This window comes from Montipora foliosa, chromosome 8, assembly GCF_036669935.1.
Source record: "Montipora foliosa isolate CH-2021 chromosome 8, ASM3666993v2, whole genome shotgun sequence".
NCBI classification, from domain to species: Eukaryota; Metazoa; Cnidaria; class Anthozoa; order Scleractinia; family Acroporidae; genus Montipora; species Montipora foliosa.
The window spans coordinates 34,219,113-34,231,612 of record NC_090876.1 but is presented as its reverse complement, the minus strand read 5'-3'; the positions used below and the strand labels follow the sequence as shown (position 1 = coordinate 34,231,612).

General features: G+C 41.7%; 8 non-coding genes across 8 annotated transcripts; all 8 read left to right on the top strand.

The window, feature by feature from the left end:
- The first annotated feature begins 2,771 nt into the window (after window positions 1–2,771).
- Trnac-gca (transfer RNA cysteine (anticodon GCA)) lies at window positions 2,772–2,843 on the top strand. Its single transcript has one exon. It is a non-coding gene; the product is annotated as a tRNA-Cys (tRNA).
- A 623-nt stretch (window positions 2,844–3,466) lies between these two features.
- Window positions 3,467–3,537, top strand: Trnag-gcc (transfer RNA glycine (anticodon GCC)). The gene has a single exon. It is a non-coding gene; the product is annotated as a tRNA-Gly (tRNA).
- Window positions 3,538–4,728: 1,191 nt separating this feature from the next.
- Window positions 4,729–4,800, top strand: Trnac-gca (transfer RNA cysteine (anticodon GCA)). Its single transcript has one exon. It is a non-coding gene; the product is annotated as a tRNA-Cys (tRNA).
- A 624-nt stretch (window positions 4,801–5,424) lies between these two features.
- Trnag-gcc (transfer RNA glycine (anticodon GCC)) lies at window positions 5,425–5,495 on the top strand. Its single transcript has one exon. It is a non-coding gene; the product is annotated as a tRNA-Gly (tRNA).
- Window positions 5,496–6,686: 1,191 nt separating this feature from the next.
- Trnac-gca (transfer RNA cysteine (anticodon GCA)) lies at window positions 6,687–6,758 on the top strand. The gene has a single exon. It is a non-coding gene; the product is annotated as a tRNA-Cys (tRNA).
- Window positions 6,759–9,584: 2,826 nt separating this feature from the next.
- On the top strand, window positions 9,585–9,656 carry Trnac-gca (transfer RNA cysteine (anticodon GCA)). Its single transcript has one exon. It is a non-coding gene; the product is annotated as a tRNA-Cys (tRNA).
- Window positions 9,657–10,279: 623 nt separating this feature from the next.
- Window positions 10,280–10,350, top strand: Trnag-gcc (transfer RNA glycine (anticodon GCC)). Its single transcript has one exon. It is a non-coding gene; the product is annotated as a tRNA-Gly (tRNA).
- A 1,872-nt stretch (window positions 10,351–12,222) lies between these two features.
- Trnag-gcc (transfer RNA glycine (anticodon GCC)) lies at window positions 12,223–12,293 on the top strand. Its single transcript has one exon. It is a non-coding gene; the product is annotated as a tRNA-Gly (tRNA).
- The last annotated feature ends 207 nt before the right edge of the window (window positions 12,294–12,500 follow it).

The following is a 12,500-nucleotide window of genomic DNA, read 5'->3' as shown; positions in this document are numbered from 1 at the left end:
TCCTCTCCTCTCATGGGGTCATAATCCCCAGGCCACATCCAGATCACCAGGCCACTGAGAGGTTCTAATCCTTCCCATGATTTTCTGATCCTCAGGCCACAGAGAGGTCCTCTCCTCTCATGGGGTCATAATCCCCAGGCCACACCCAGATCACCAGGCCACTGAGAGGTTCTAATCCTTCCCATGGTTTTCTGATCCTCAGGCCACAGAGAGGTCCTCTCCTCTCATGGGGTCATAATCCCCAGGCCACATCCAGATCACCAGGCTACTGAGAGGTTCTAATCCTTCTCATGGTTTTCTGATCCTCAGGCCACAGAGAGGTCCTAATCCTCTCGTGGGGTCCTAATCCCTAAGCCACTGAGAGGTTCTAATCCTTCTCATGGTTTTCTGATCCTCAGGCCACAGAGAGGTCCTCTCCTCTCATGGGGTCATAATCCCCAGGCCACATCCAGATCACCAGGCCACTGAGAGGTTCTAATCCTTCTCATGGTTTTCTGATCCGCAAGCCACAGAGAGGTACTAATCCTCTCATGGGGTCCGAATCCCTAGGCCACTTGGTGATGCAACACAGCTATCTGTGGTCCCAAGACCGCTGCCAATGTAAGTCTGTGGGACAAAGGGCGACCTGTATGGAGCACTTTATCCCCAGAAATACACAAAGTGTATTCCCTGTGATGAACAAGAAAACAAAATTGAAATAAACAAACAACCAATGAGAGGTAATTTACCCTCATTACTGTTACTAGTTTGCAAAACTTCTGGAATTAAAATTATGAGTGCCCGTAGCATTAGAAAACTAGCGCCCAAATGTTTGAAATGCTGGTAATTCAGACCGTTTGCAGGCACTTGCTGGCCCCGCTGAGATTGAGTGTCCAAGAAGATACTGATCAGGGGAAGCACATGTAGGTTCTCTGTTACTCCTGCTGTTATAGTGGATATGGACTGCTTCACGACGTCAAGCTGCAGGGACAGGATGGTGCTACTGTTGGGTTGATTGTACGTGGTTGTATTCCTGCCCTTGTCGTTATTCTCTTCTTGTTCCTTGCACAGTGTTGGTGCAACAGCTGCGCTTTTTGTTATAGTTGGAAGTTCCTATGTTTAAAAACTAAAACACTAAAATAAAATCAGAGGGGTAAAACTCAGACACTAAAATAAAATTAAGGGAGATGTCTCCTTAACCGCACAATAAAGTAATTCAGAGTAGTTAAAGCTCAAGCACAAAATAAAAATCAGAGGAGTTGCCCCTTTAAACCAAACAAAAAAAATCAAAGCAGTTAAAGAATTCTGCTGAGCAATTGAAGATCAAACACTAAAATAAACATAAGAAAAGGTGCCCCTTTAAACACACAATAAAATCACAGCTGTGAAAGCTGAGAAACTGCAATAAAATCAGTGGGGTTCCCCCTTTTAACACACAAAAAAATTCAAAGCAGTTAAAACTCACGAAAGTAAAAATTGCGGGACCTAAGATTAAAACTTTCAAAAGATTCTCATATTGTTCAAAAGTATATGTGGTCTTTGGACGACAAGAAATTTCAAATTCAACTGAAAATCTCTTCTTTATGTTTCTAGTCCCACGAGATCGCAACAACGGCACGTAGGCCCGCTGGAACTCCATTCTGTGTTTTGTTTTTGAAAGAGTTCTTGTAAATTGTTGAGTATAAAGATTTCAAAAAAATCCTGCGCTTGTAACTAGTGTCATTCCCGTCAAGAATTATGCCGCAGCAATGGTGGATATCGTACGGGGTTTGTTCCAGGCTGTCGTTAATGACAATTATAGGTGACGTAAATGATATCTTTGCTATATATACCTTCAGCACTTTCCCGGATCCTGTGTACTTGGCTCAGTATTCCTTCCTTACGATAAAAACATTTTCTGTCAGCTCCAAGAGCTCGGTTTGGACACTTAAGCCAAAACCAGATTCACCTTATCGTGCTCTGCAATGACAGGAACTACCGTCACCCAGTTTTGTCAATTGTATTGCCGGGTATCAATATTTCGCGCGAGCACTAGTGGTTCAGTGGTAGAATTCTCGCCTGCCACGCGGGAGGCCCGGGTTGTATTCCCCCCGGTGGATATTGTACGGGGTTTGTTCCAGGCTGTCGTTAGATGGCCGACTTGTTACTTGTGCACTCATCGGATCGTGTTTCCAGCATAGTTTGCTCTCTCCAAAGTATGAGAAATCACAGTTTTTGTAGTCAATACTTTAAGCGATGGCTGTTATTTTTTTCTTCCTACGGACGATCTTTTCCCGTTTGTTCGTACAACTAAATTAAAGAGTGCGTTTGGTCTTATAGCGGATTTGAATTGAGTGTCGAAAGTAATTTTTGGATTACTTTGGTTTTGCATTACTTCACTCAGTTATTAGTTCAAAGTTCTCGCGCCACTTTTTAACCAATCAGAAGTGAAACCAAAACCACTCATGGCTCGTGCCTCACATTTTCTCGCGCCTTGTGTCGGTTACGTGTAATTACTTCGAGTTTTGATTGGTTTCGTGGATTGTCTCTGTCCTTTTGATTGGCCAAAGTAATTACTTTGGTTTTGATTTTTACGACGACACTCGTTTGAAAACCGCTCTAACAAGAGATATGATTGGAAAATCTGAGAAACTTTTTAATATTTATCTCACATCAGTCTTAAGTTAGTAGCCTTTTTAAATCGTGACTGATTCCGATCGCCAAACGAGAAGGTAAAGTTTATCCATTTATTTGACTTTAGCAGAGATATGGTGGCTGGACTAAGGTCAGAAATCGGTTCTTCATAGTCAACCGGGGACATAGCTCAGTGGTAGAGCATTCGACTGCAGATCGAGAGGTCACCGGTTCAAATCCGGTTGTCCCCTTTAACAGTCTTGGTTGAATGTTATTTTCGCGTCTTAAGCTCTATCCTGCTATTTACAACGTTAGAGCTACAACTGGTTTTCTAATTGCAGAAATCTGGTCTCTCACGCTGGTCAGTGGGGTTGGATTGTCGGCCACTCCGTACTACTGTTTTTCCTGTATTATTCTGTGGTAAGGCCTCAGCAGGTCTTGGTTTGTTAAAATCAGTTGATTTTGCCATTTCTGAAAAAAAATATGTACAGGAACTTAATGAAGCGGACATCCAGGCGTGACAACGGGAAAGATATCTGTTTACAAACATTGCTTTTGTTTTTTAGATGTGCTAACCACAGGAACAAAAGATCCTTTTGTTTCGACAGCCAATCAGGCTTTGGTTGGCACATTAATGACAATTATAGGTGACGTAAATGATATCTTTGCTATATATACCTTCAGCACTTTCCCGGATCCTGTGTACTTGGCTCAGTATTCCTTCCTTACGATAAAAACATTTTCTGTCAGCTCCAAGAGCTCGGTTTGGACACTTAAGCCAAAACCAGATTCACCTTATCGTGCTCTGCAATGGCAGGAACTACCGTCACCCTGTTTTGTCAATTGTATTGTCGGGTAGCACTATTTCGCGCGAGCACTGGTGGTTCAGTGGTAGAATTCTCGCCTGCCACGCGGGAGGCCCGGGTTCGATTCCCGGCCAGTGCATGCCAAATTCTTGTTCCTTCCCATTCGATTCCCACCAACCTGTCCTTACCTTAAATTTCCAAAGCGTAAAAGTTCCTGTTCCAGAAATCAACCCTCCTTCTATCACACAATCGCATCTCTTTCTTGTTCGTGTTTTTCTTTTACTTTAAAATTACTGTGTTAAGCGAAAGGGGATCAGATATTATCGAATTCTTTTACTCACTAAAGTGAAGCGATTTATAGTCGGGTAAAAGCTTAAACCTGACCGAAGATTAAAACCTTCAAAAGATTCGCACATTGTTCAAATCCGACGACAAGAAATTCTAAATTCAAAATCGCTTCTTTATGTTTGTAGTCCCAGGAGATCGCAACAACGGCACGTAGAACCGCTGGAACTCCACTCTGTGTTTTGTTTTTGAAAGAGTTCTTGTAAATTGTTGAGTATAAAGATTTCAAAAAAATCCTGCGCTTGCAACTAGTGTCATTCCCGTCAAGAGTTATGCCGCAGCAATGGTGGATATCGTACGGGGTTTGTTCCAGGCTGTCGTTGGATTGCCGACTCGTTACTTGTGCACTCATCGGATCGTGTTTCCAGCATTGTTTGCTCTCTCGAAAGTATGAGAAATCACAGTTTTTGTAGTCAATACTTTAAGCGATGCCTGTTATTTTTTTCTTCCTACGGACGATCTTTCCGAGTTTGTTCGTACAACTAAATTGAAGAGTGCGTTTGGTCTTAGAGCGGATTTGAATTGAGTGTCGAAAGTAATTTTTGAATTACTTTGGTTTTGCATTACTTCACTCAGTGATTAGTTCAAAGTTCTCGCGCCACTTTTTAACCAATCAGAAGTGAAACCAAAACCACTCATGGCTCGTGCCTCACATTTTCTCGCACGTTGTGTCGGTTACGTGTAATTAGTTCGAGTTTTGATTGGTTTAGTGGATTGTCTCTGTCCTTTTGATTGGCCAAAGTAATTACTTTGGTTTTGATTTTTACGACGACACTCGTTTGAAAACCGCTCTAACAAGAGATATGATTGGAAAATCTGAGAAACTTTTTAATATTTATCTCACATCAGTCTTAATTTAGTAGCCTTTTTAAATCGTGACTGATTCCGATCGCCAAACGAGAAGGTAAAGTTTATCCATTTATTTGACTTTAGCAGAGATATGGTGGCTGGACTAAGGTCAGAAATCGGTTCTTCATAGTCAACCGGGGACATAGCTCAGTGGTAGAGCATTCGACTGCAGATCGAGAGGTCACCGGTTCAAATCCAGTTGTCCCCTTTAACAGTCTTGGTTGAATGTTATTTTCGCGTCTTAAGGTCTATCCTGCTATTTACAACGTTGCAGCTACAACTGGTTTTCTAATGGCAGAAATCTGGTCTCTCACGCTGGTCAGTGGGGTTGGATTGTCGGCCACTCCGTACTACTGTTTTTCCTGTATTATTCTGTGGTAAGGCCTCAGCAGGTCTTGGTTTGTTAAAATCAGTTGATTTTGCCATTTCTGAAAAAAAATATGTACAGGAACTTAATAAAGCGGATATCCAGGCGTGACAACGGGAAAGATATCTGTTTACAAACATTGCTTTTGTTTTTTAGATGTGCTAACCACAGGAACAAAAGATCCTTTTGTTTCGACAGCCAATCAGGCTTTGGTTGGCACATTAATGACAATTATAGGTGACGTAAATGATATCTTTGCTATATGTACCTTCAGCACTTTCACGGATCCTGTGTACTTGGCTCAGTATTCCTTCCTTACGATAAAAAACATTTTCTGTCAGCTCCAAGAGCTCGGTTTGGACACTTAAGCCAAAACCAGATTCACCTTATCGTGCTCTGCAATGGCAGGAACTACCGTCACCCAGTTTTGTCAATTGTATTGTCGGGTAGCACTATTTCGCGCGAGCACTGGTGGTTCAGTGGTAGAATTCTCGCCTGCCACGCGGGAGGCCCGGGTTCGATTCCCGGCCAGTGCATGCCAAATTCTTGTTCCTTCCCATTCGATTCCCACCAACCTGTCCTGACCTTCAATTTCCAAAGCGTAAAAGTTCCCGTTCCAGAAAGCAACCCTCCTTCTATCACACAATCGCATCTCTTTCTTGTTCGTGTTTTTCTTTTACTTTAAAATTACTGTGTTAAGCGAAAGGGGATCAGATATTATCGAATTCTTTTACTCACTAAAGTGAAGCGATTTATAGTCGGGTAAAAGCTTAAACCTGACCGAAAATTAAAACTTTTAAAAGATTTGCACATTGTTCAAATCGGACGACAAGAAATTTGAAATTCAAAATGGCTTCTTTATGTTTCTAGTCCCAGGAGATCGCAACAACGGCACGTAGAACCGCTGGAACTGCACTCTGTGTTTTGTTTTTGAAAGAGTTCTTGTAAATTGTTGAGTATAAAGATTTCAAAAAAATCCTGCGCTTGTAACTAGTGTCATTCCCGTCAAGAATTATGCCGCAGCAATGGTGGATATCGTACGGGGTTTGTTCCAGGCTGTCGTTGGATTGCCGACTCGTTACTTGTGCACTCATCGGATCGTGTTTCCAGCATTGTTTGCTCTCTCCAATATATGAGAAATCACAGGTTTTGTAGTCAATACTTTAAGCGATGCCTGTTATTTTTTTCTTCCTACGGACGATCTTTCCGAGTTTGTTCGTACAACTAAATTAAAGAGTGCGTTTGGTCTTAGAGCGGATTTGAATTGAGTGTCGAAAGTAATTTTTGAATTATTTTAGTTTTGCATTACTTCACTCAGTGATTAGTTCAAAGTTCTCGCGCCACTTTTTAACCAATCAGAAGTGAAACCAAAACCACTCATGGCTCGTGCTTCACATTTTCTCGCGCCTTGTGTCGGTTACGTGTAATTACTTCGAGTTTTGATTGGTTTCGTGGATTGTCTCTGTCCTTTTGATTGGCCAAAGTAATTACTTTGGTTTTGATTTTTACGACGACACTCGTTTGAAAACCGCTCTAACAAGAGATATGATTGGAAAATCTGAGAAACTTTTTAATATTTATCTCACATCAGTCTTAAGTTAGTAGCCTTTTTAAATCGTGACTGATTCCGATCGCCAAACGAGAAGGTAAAGTTTATCCATTTATTTGACTTTAGCAGAGATATGGTGACTGGACTAAGGTCAGAAATCGGTTCTTCATAGTCAACCGGGGACATAGCTCAGTGGTAGAGCATTCGACTGCAGATCGAGAGGTCACCGGTTCAAATCCAGTTGTCCCCTTTAACAGTCTTGGTTGAATGTTATTTTCGCGTCTTAAGGTCTATCCTGCTATTTACAACGTTACTAGTTTTCTAATGGCAGAGATCTGGTCTCTCACGCTGGTCAGTCGGGTTGGATTGTCGGCCACTCCGTACTACTGTTTTTCCTGTATTATTCTGTGGTAAGGCCTCAGCAGGTCTTGGTTTGTTAAAATCAGTTGATTTTGCCATTTCTGAAAAAAAATATGTACAGGAACTTAATGAAGCGGACATCCAGGCGTGACAACGGGAAAGATATCTGTTTACAAACATTGCTTTTGTTTTTTAGATGTGTAACCACAGGAACAAAAGATCCTTTTGTTTCGACAGCCAATCAGGCTTTGGTTGGCACATTAATGACAATTATAGGTGACGTAAATGATATCTTTGCTATATATACCTTCAGCACTTTCCCGGATCCTGTGTACTTGGCTCAGTATTCCTTCCTTACGATAAAAACATTTTCTGTCAGCTCCAAGAGCTCGGTTTGGACACTTAAGCCAAAACCAGATTCACCTTATCGTGCTCTGCAATGACAGGAACTACCGTCACCCAGTTTTGTCAATTGTATTGCCGGGTATCAATATTTCGCGCGAGCACTAGTGGTTCAGTGGTAGAATTCTCGCCTGCCACGCGGGAGGCCCGGGTTGTATTCCCCCCGGTGGATATTGTACGGGGTTTGTTCCAGGCTGTCGTTAGATGGCCGACTCGTTACTTGTGCACTCATCGGATCGTGTTTCCAGCATAGTTTGCTCTCTCCAAAGTATGAGAAATCACAGTTTTTGTAGTCAATACTTTAAGCGATGCCTGTTATTTTTTTCTTCCTACGGACGATCTTTTCCCGTTTGTTCGTACAACTAAATTAAAGAGTGCGTTTGGTCTTAGAGCGGATTTGAATTGAGTGTCGAAAGTATTTTTTGAATTACTTTGGTTTTGCATTACTTCACTCAGTTATTAGTTCAAAGTTCTCGCGCACCTTTTTAACCAATCAGAAGTGAAACCAAAACCACTCGTGGCTCGTGCCTCACATTTTCCCGCACCTTGTGTCAGTTACGTGTAATTACTTCGAGTTTTGATTGGTTTACTGGATTGTCTCCGTCCTTTTGACTGACCAAAGTAATTACTTTGGTTTTGCTTTTACGACGACACTCATTTAAAAACCGCTCTAACAAGAGATATGATTGGAAAATCTGAGAAACCTTTTTAATATTTATCTCACATCGGTCTTAAGTTAGTAGCCTTTTTAAATCATGACTGATTCCGATCACCAAACGAGAAGGTAAAGTTTATCCATTTATTTGACTTTAGCAGAGATATGGTGGCTGGACTAATGTCAGAAATCGGTTCTTCATAGTCAACCGGGACAGTGGTAGAGCTTTCGACTGCAGATCGAGAGGTCACCGGTTCAAATCCGGTGTCCCCTTTAACAGTCTTGGTTGAATGTTATTTTTGCGTCCTAAGGTCTATCCTGCTATTTACAACGTTGCAGCTACAACTGGTTTTCTAATGGCAGAAATCTGGTCTCTCACGCTGGTCAGTCGGGTTGGATTGTCGGCCACTCCGTACTACTGTTTTTCCTGTATTATTCTGTGGTAAGGCCTCAGCAGGTCTTGGTTTGTTAAAATCAGTTGATTTTGCCATTTCTGAAAAAAAATATGTACAGGAACTTAACGAAGCGAACATCTAGGCGTGACAACGAGGAAGATATCTGTTTACAAACATTGCTTTTGTTTTTTAGATGTGCTAACCACAGGAACAAAAGATCCTTTTGTTTCGACAGCCAATCAGGCTTTGGTTGGCACATTAATGACAATTATAGGTGACGTAAATGATATCTTTGCTATATATACCTTCAGCACTTTCCCGGATCCTGTGTACTTGGCTCAGTATTCCTTCCTTACGATAAAAACATTTTCTGTCAGCTCCAAGAGCTCGGTTTGGACACTTAAGCCAAAACCAGATTCACCTTATCGTGCTCTGCAATGACACGAACTACCGTCACACAGTTTTACCAATTGTATTGCCGGGTATCAATATTTCGCGCGAGCACTAGTGGTTCAGTGGTAGAATTCTCGCCTGCCACGCGGGAGGCCCGGGTTGTATTCCCCCCGGTGGATATTGTACGGGGTTTGTTTAGGCTGTCGTTAGATGGCCGACTCGTTACTTGTGCACTCATCGGATCGTGTTTCCAGCATTGTTTGCTCTCTCCAAAGTATGAGAAATCACAGTTTTTGTAGTCAATACTTTAAGCGATGCCTGTTATTTTTTTCTTCCTACGGACGATCTTTTCCCGTTTGTTCGTACAACTAAATTAAAGAGTGCGTTTGGTCTTAGAGCGGATTTGAATTGAGTGTCGAAAGTAATTTTTGAATTACTTTGGTTTTGCATTACTTCACTCAGTGATTAGTTCAAAGTTCTCGCGCCACTTTTTAACCAATCAGAAGTGAAACCAAAACCACTCATGGCTCGTGCTTCACATTTTCTCGCGCCTTGTGTCGGTTGCGTGTAATTACTTCGAGTTTTGATTGGTTTCGTGGATTGTCTCTGTCCTTTTGATTGGCCAAAGTAATTACTTTGGTTTTGATTTTTACGACGACACTCGTTTGAAAACCGCTCTAACAAGAGATATGATTGGAAAATCTGAGAAACTTTTTAATATTTATCTCACATCAGTCTTAAGTTAGTAGCCTTTTTAAATCGTGACTGATTCCGATCGCCAAACGAGAAGGTAAAGTTTATCCATTTATTTGACTTTAGCAGAGATATGGTGGCTGGACTAAGGTCAGAAATCGGTTCTTCATAGTCAACCGGGGACATAGCTCAGTGGTAGAGCATTCGACTGCAGATCGAGAGGTCACCGGTTCAAATCCGGTTGTCCCCTTTAACAGTCTTGGTTGAATGTTATTTTCGCGTCTTAAGCTCTATCCTGCTATTTACAACGTTGCAGCTACAACTGGTTTTCTAATTGCAGAAATCTGGTCTCTCACGCTGGTCAGTGGGGTTGGATTGTCGGCCACTCCGTACTACTGTTTTTCCTGTATTATTCTGTGGTAAGGCGTCAGCAGGTCTTGGTTTGTTAAAATCAGTTGATTTTGCCATTTCTGAAAAAAAATATGTACAGGAACTTAATGAAGCGGACATCCAGGCGTGACAACGGTAAAGATATCTGTTTACAAACATTGCTTTTGTTTTTTAGATGTGCTAACCACAGGAACAAAAGATCCTTTTGTTTCGACAGCCAATCAGGCTTTGGTTGGCACATTAATGACAATTATAGGTGACGTAAATGATATCTTTGCTATATATACCTTCAGCACTTTCCCGGATCCTGTGTACTTGGCTCAGTATTCCTTCCTTACGATAAAAACATTTTCTGTCAGCTCCAAGAGCTCGGTTTGGACACTTAAGCCAAAACCAGATTCACCTTATCGTGCTCTGCAATGGCAGGAACTACCGTCACCCTGTTTTGTCAATTGTATTGTCGGGTAGCACTATTTCGCGCGAGCACTGGTGGTTCAGTGGTAGAATTCTCGCCTGCCACGCGGGAGGCCCGGGTTCGATTCCCGGCCAGTGCATGCCAAATTCTTGTTCCTTCCCATTCGATTCCCACCAACCTGTCCTTACCTTAAATTTCCAAAGCGTAAAAGTTCCTGTTCCAGAAATCAACCCTTCTTCTATCACACAATCGCATCTCTTTCTTGTTCGTGTTTTTCTTTTACTTTAAAATTACTGTGTTAAGCGAAAGGGGATCAGATATTATCGAATTCTTTTACTCACTAAAGTGAAGCGATTTATAGTCGGGTAAAAGCTTAAACCTGACCGAAGATTAAAACTTTCAAAAGATTCGCACTTTGTTCAAACCGGACGACAAGAAATTTGAAATTCAGAATGGCTTCTTTATGTTTCTAGTCCCAGGAGATCGCAACAACGGCACGTAGAACCGCTGGAACTCCTTTCTGTGTTTTGTTTTTGAAAGAGTTCTTGTAAATTGTTGAGTATAAAGATTTCAAAAAAATCCTCCTGCGCTTGTAACTAGTGTCATTCCCGTCAAGATCTATGCCGCAGCAATGGTGGATATCGTACGGGGTTTGTTCCAGGCTGTCGTTGGATTGCCGACTCGTTACTTGTGCACTCATCGGATCGTGTTTCCAGCATTGTTTGCTCTTTCCAAAGTATGAGAAATCTTAGTTCTTGTAGTCAATACTTTAAGCGATGCCTGTTATTTTTTTCTTCCTACGGACGATCTTTCCCCGTTTGTTCGTACAACTAAATTAAAGAGTGCGTTTGGTCTTAGAGCGGATTTGAATTGAGTGTCGAAAGTAATTTTTGAATTACTTTGGTTTTGCATTACTTCACTCAGTGATTAGTTCAAAGTTCTCGCGCTACTTTTTAACCAATCAGAAGTGAAACCAAAACCACTCATGGTTCGTGCTTCACATTTTTCCGCGCTTTGTGTCGGTTACGTTTAATTACTTCGAGTTTTGATTGGTTTACTGGATTGTCTCCGTCCTTTTGATTGGCCAAAATAATTACTTTGGTTTTGATTTTTACGACGACACTCGTTTGAAAACCGCTCTAACAAGAGATATGATTGGAAAATCTGAGAAACTTTTTAATATTTATCTCACATCAGTCTTAAGTTAGTAGCCTTTTTAAATCGTGACTGATTCCGATCGCCAAACGAGAAGGTAAAGTTTATCCATTTATTTGACTTTAGCAGAAATATGGTGGCTGGACTAAGGTCAGAAATCGGTTCTTCATAGTCAACCGCGGACATAGCTCAGTGGTAGAGCATTTGATTGCAGATCGAGAGGTCACCAGTTCAAATCCAGTTGTCCCCTTTAACAGTCTTGGTTGAATGTTATTTTCTCGTCCTAAGGTCTATCCTGCTATTTACAACGTTGCAGCTACAACTGGTTTTCTAATGGCAGATATCTGGTCTCTTAGGCTGGTCAGTCGGGTTGGATTGTCGGCCACTCCGTACTACTGTTCTTCCTGTATTATTCAGGTCTTGGTTTGTTAAAATCAGTTGATTTTGCCATTTCTGAAAAAAAATATGTACAGGGACTTAACGAAGCGGACATCCAGGCGTGACAACGGGGAAGATATCTGTTTACAAACATTGGTTTTGTTTTTCAGATGTGCAAACCTCAGGAACAAAAGATCTTTTTGTTTCGACAGCCAATCAGGCTTTGGTTGGCACATTAATGACAATTATAGGTGACGTAAATGATATCTTTGCTATATATACCTTCAGCACTTTCCCGGATCCTGTGTACTTGGCTCAGTATTCCTTCCTTACGATAAAAACATTTTCTGTCAGCTCCAAGTGCCCGGTTTGGACACTTAAGCCAAAACCAGATTCACCTTATCGTGCTCTGCAATGACAGGAACTACCGTCACCCAGTTTTGTCAATTGTATTGTCGGGTAGCACTATTACGCGCGAGCACTGGTGGTTCAGTGGTAGAATTCTCGCCTGCCACGCGGGAGGCCCGGGTTCGATTCCCGGCCAGTGCATGCCAAATTCTTGTTCCTTCCCATTCGATTTCCACCAACCTGTCCTGACCTTCAATTTCCAAAGCGTAAAAGTTCCCGTTCCAGAAATCAACCCTCCTTCTATCACACAATCGCATCTCTTTTTTGTTCGTGTTTTTCTTTTACTGTAAAATTACTGTGTTAAGCGAAAGGGGATCAGATATTATCGAATTCTTTTACTCACTAAAG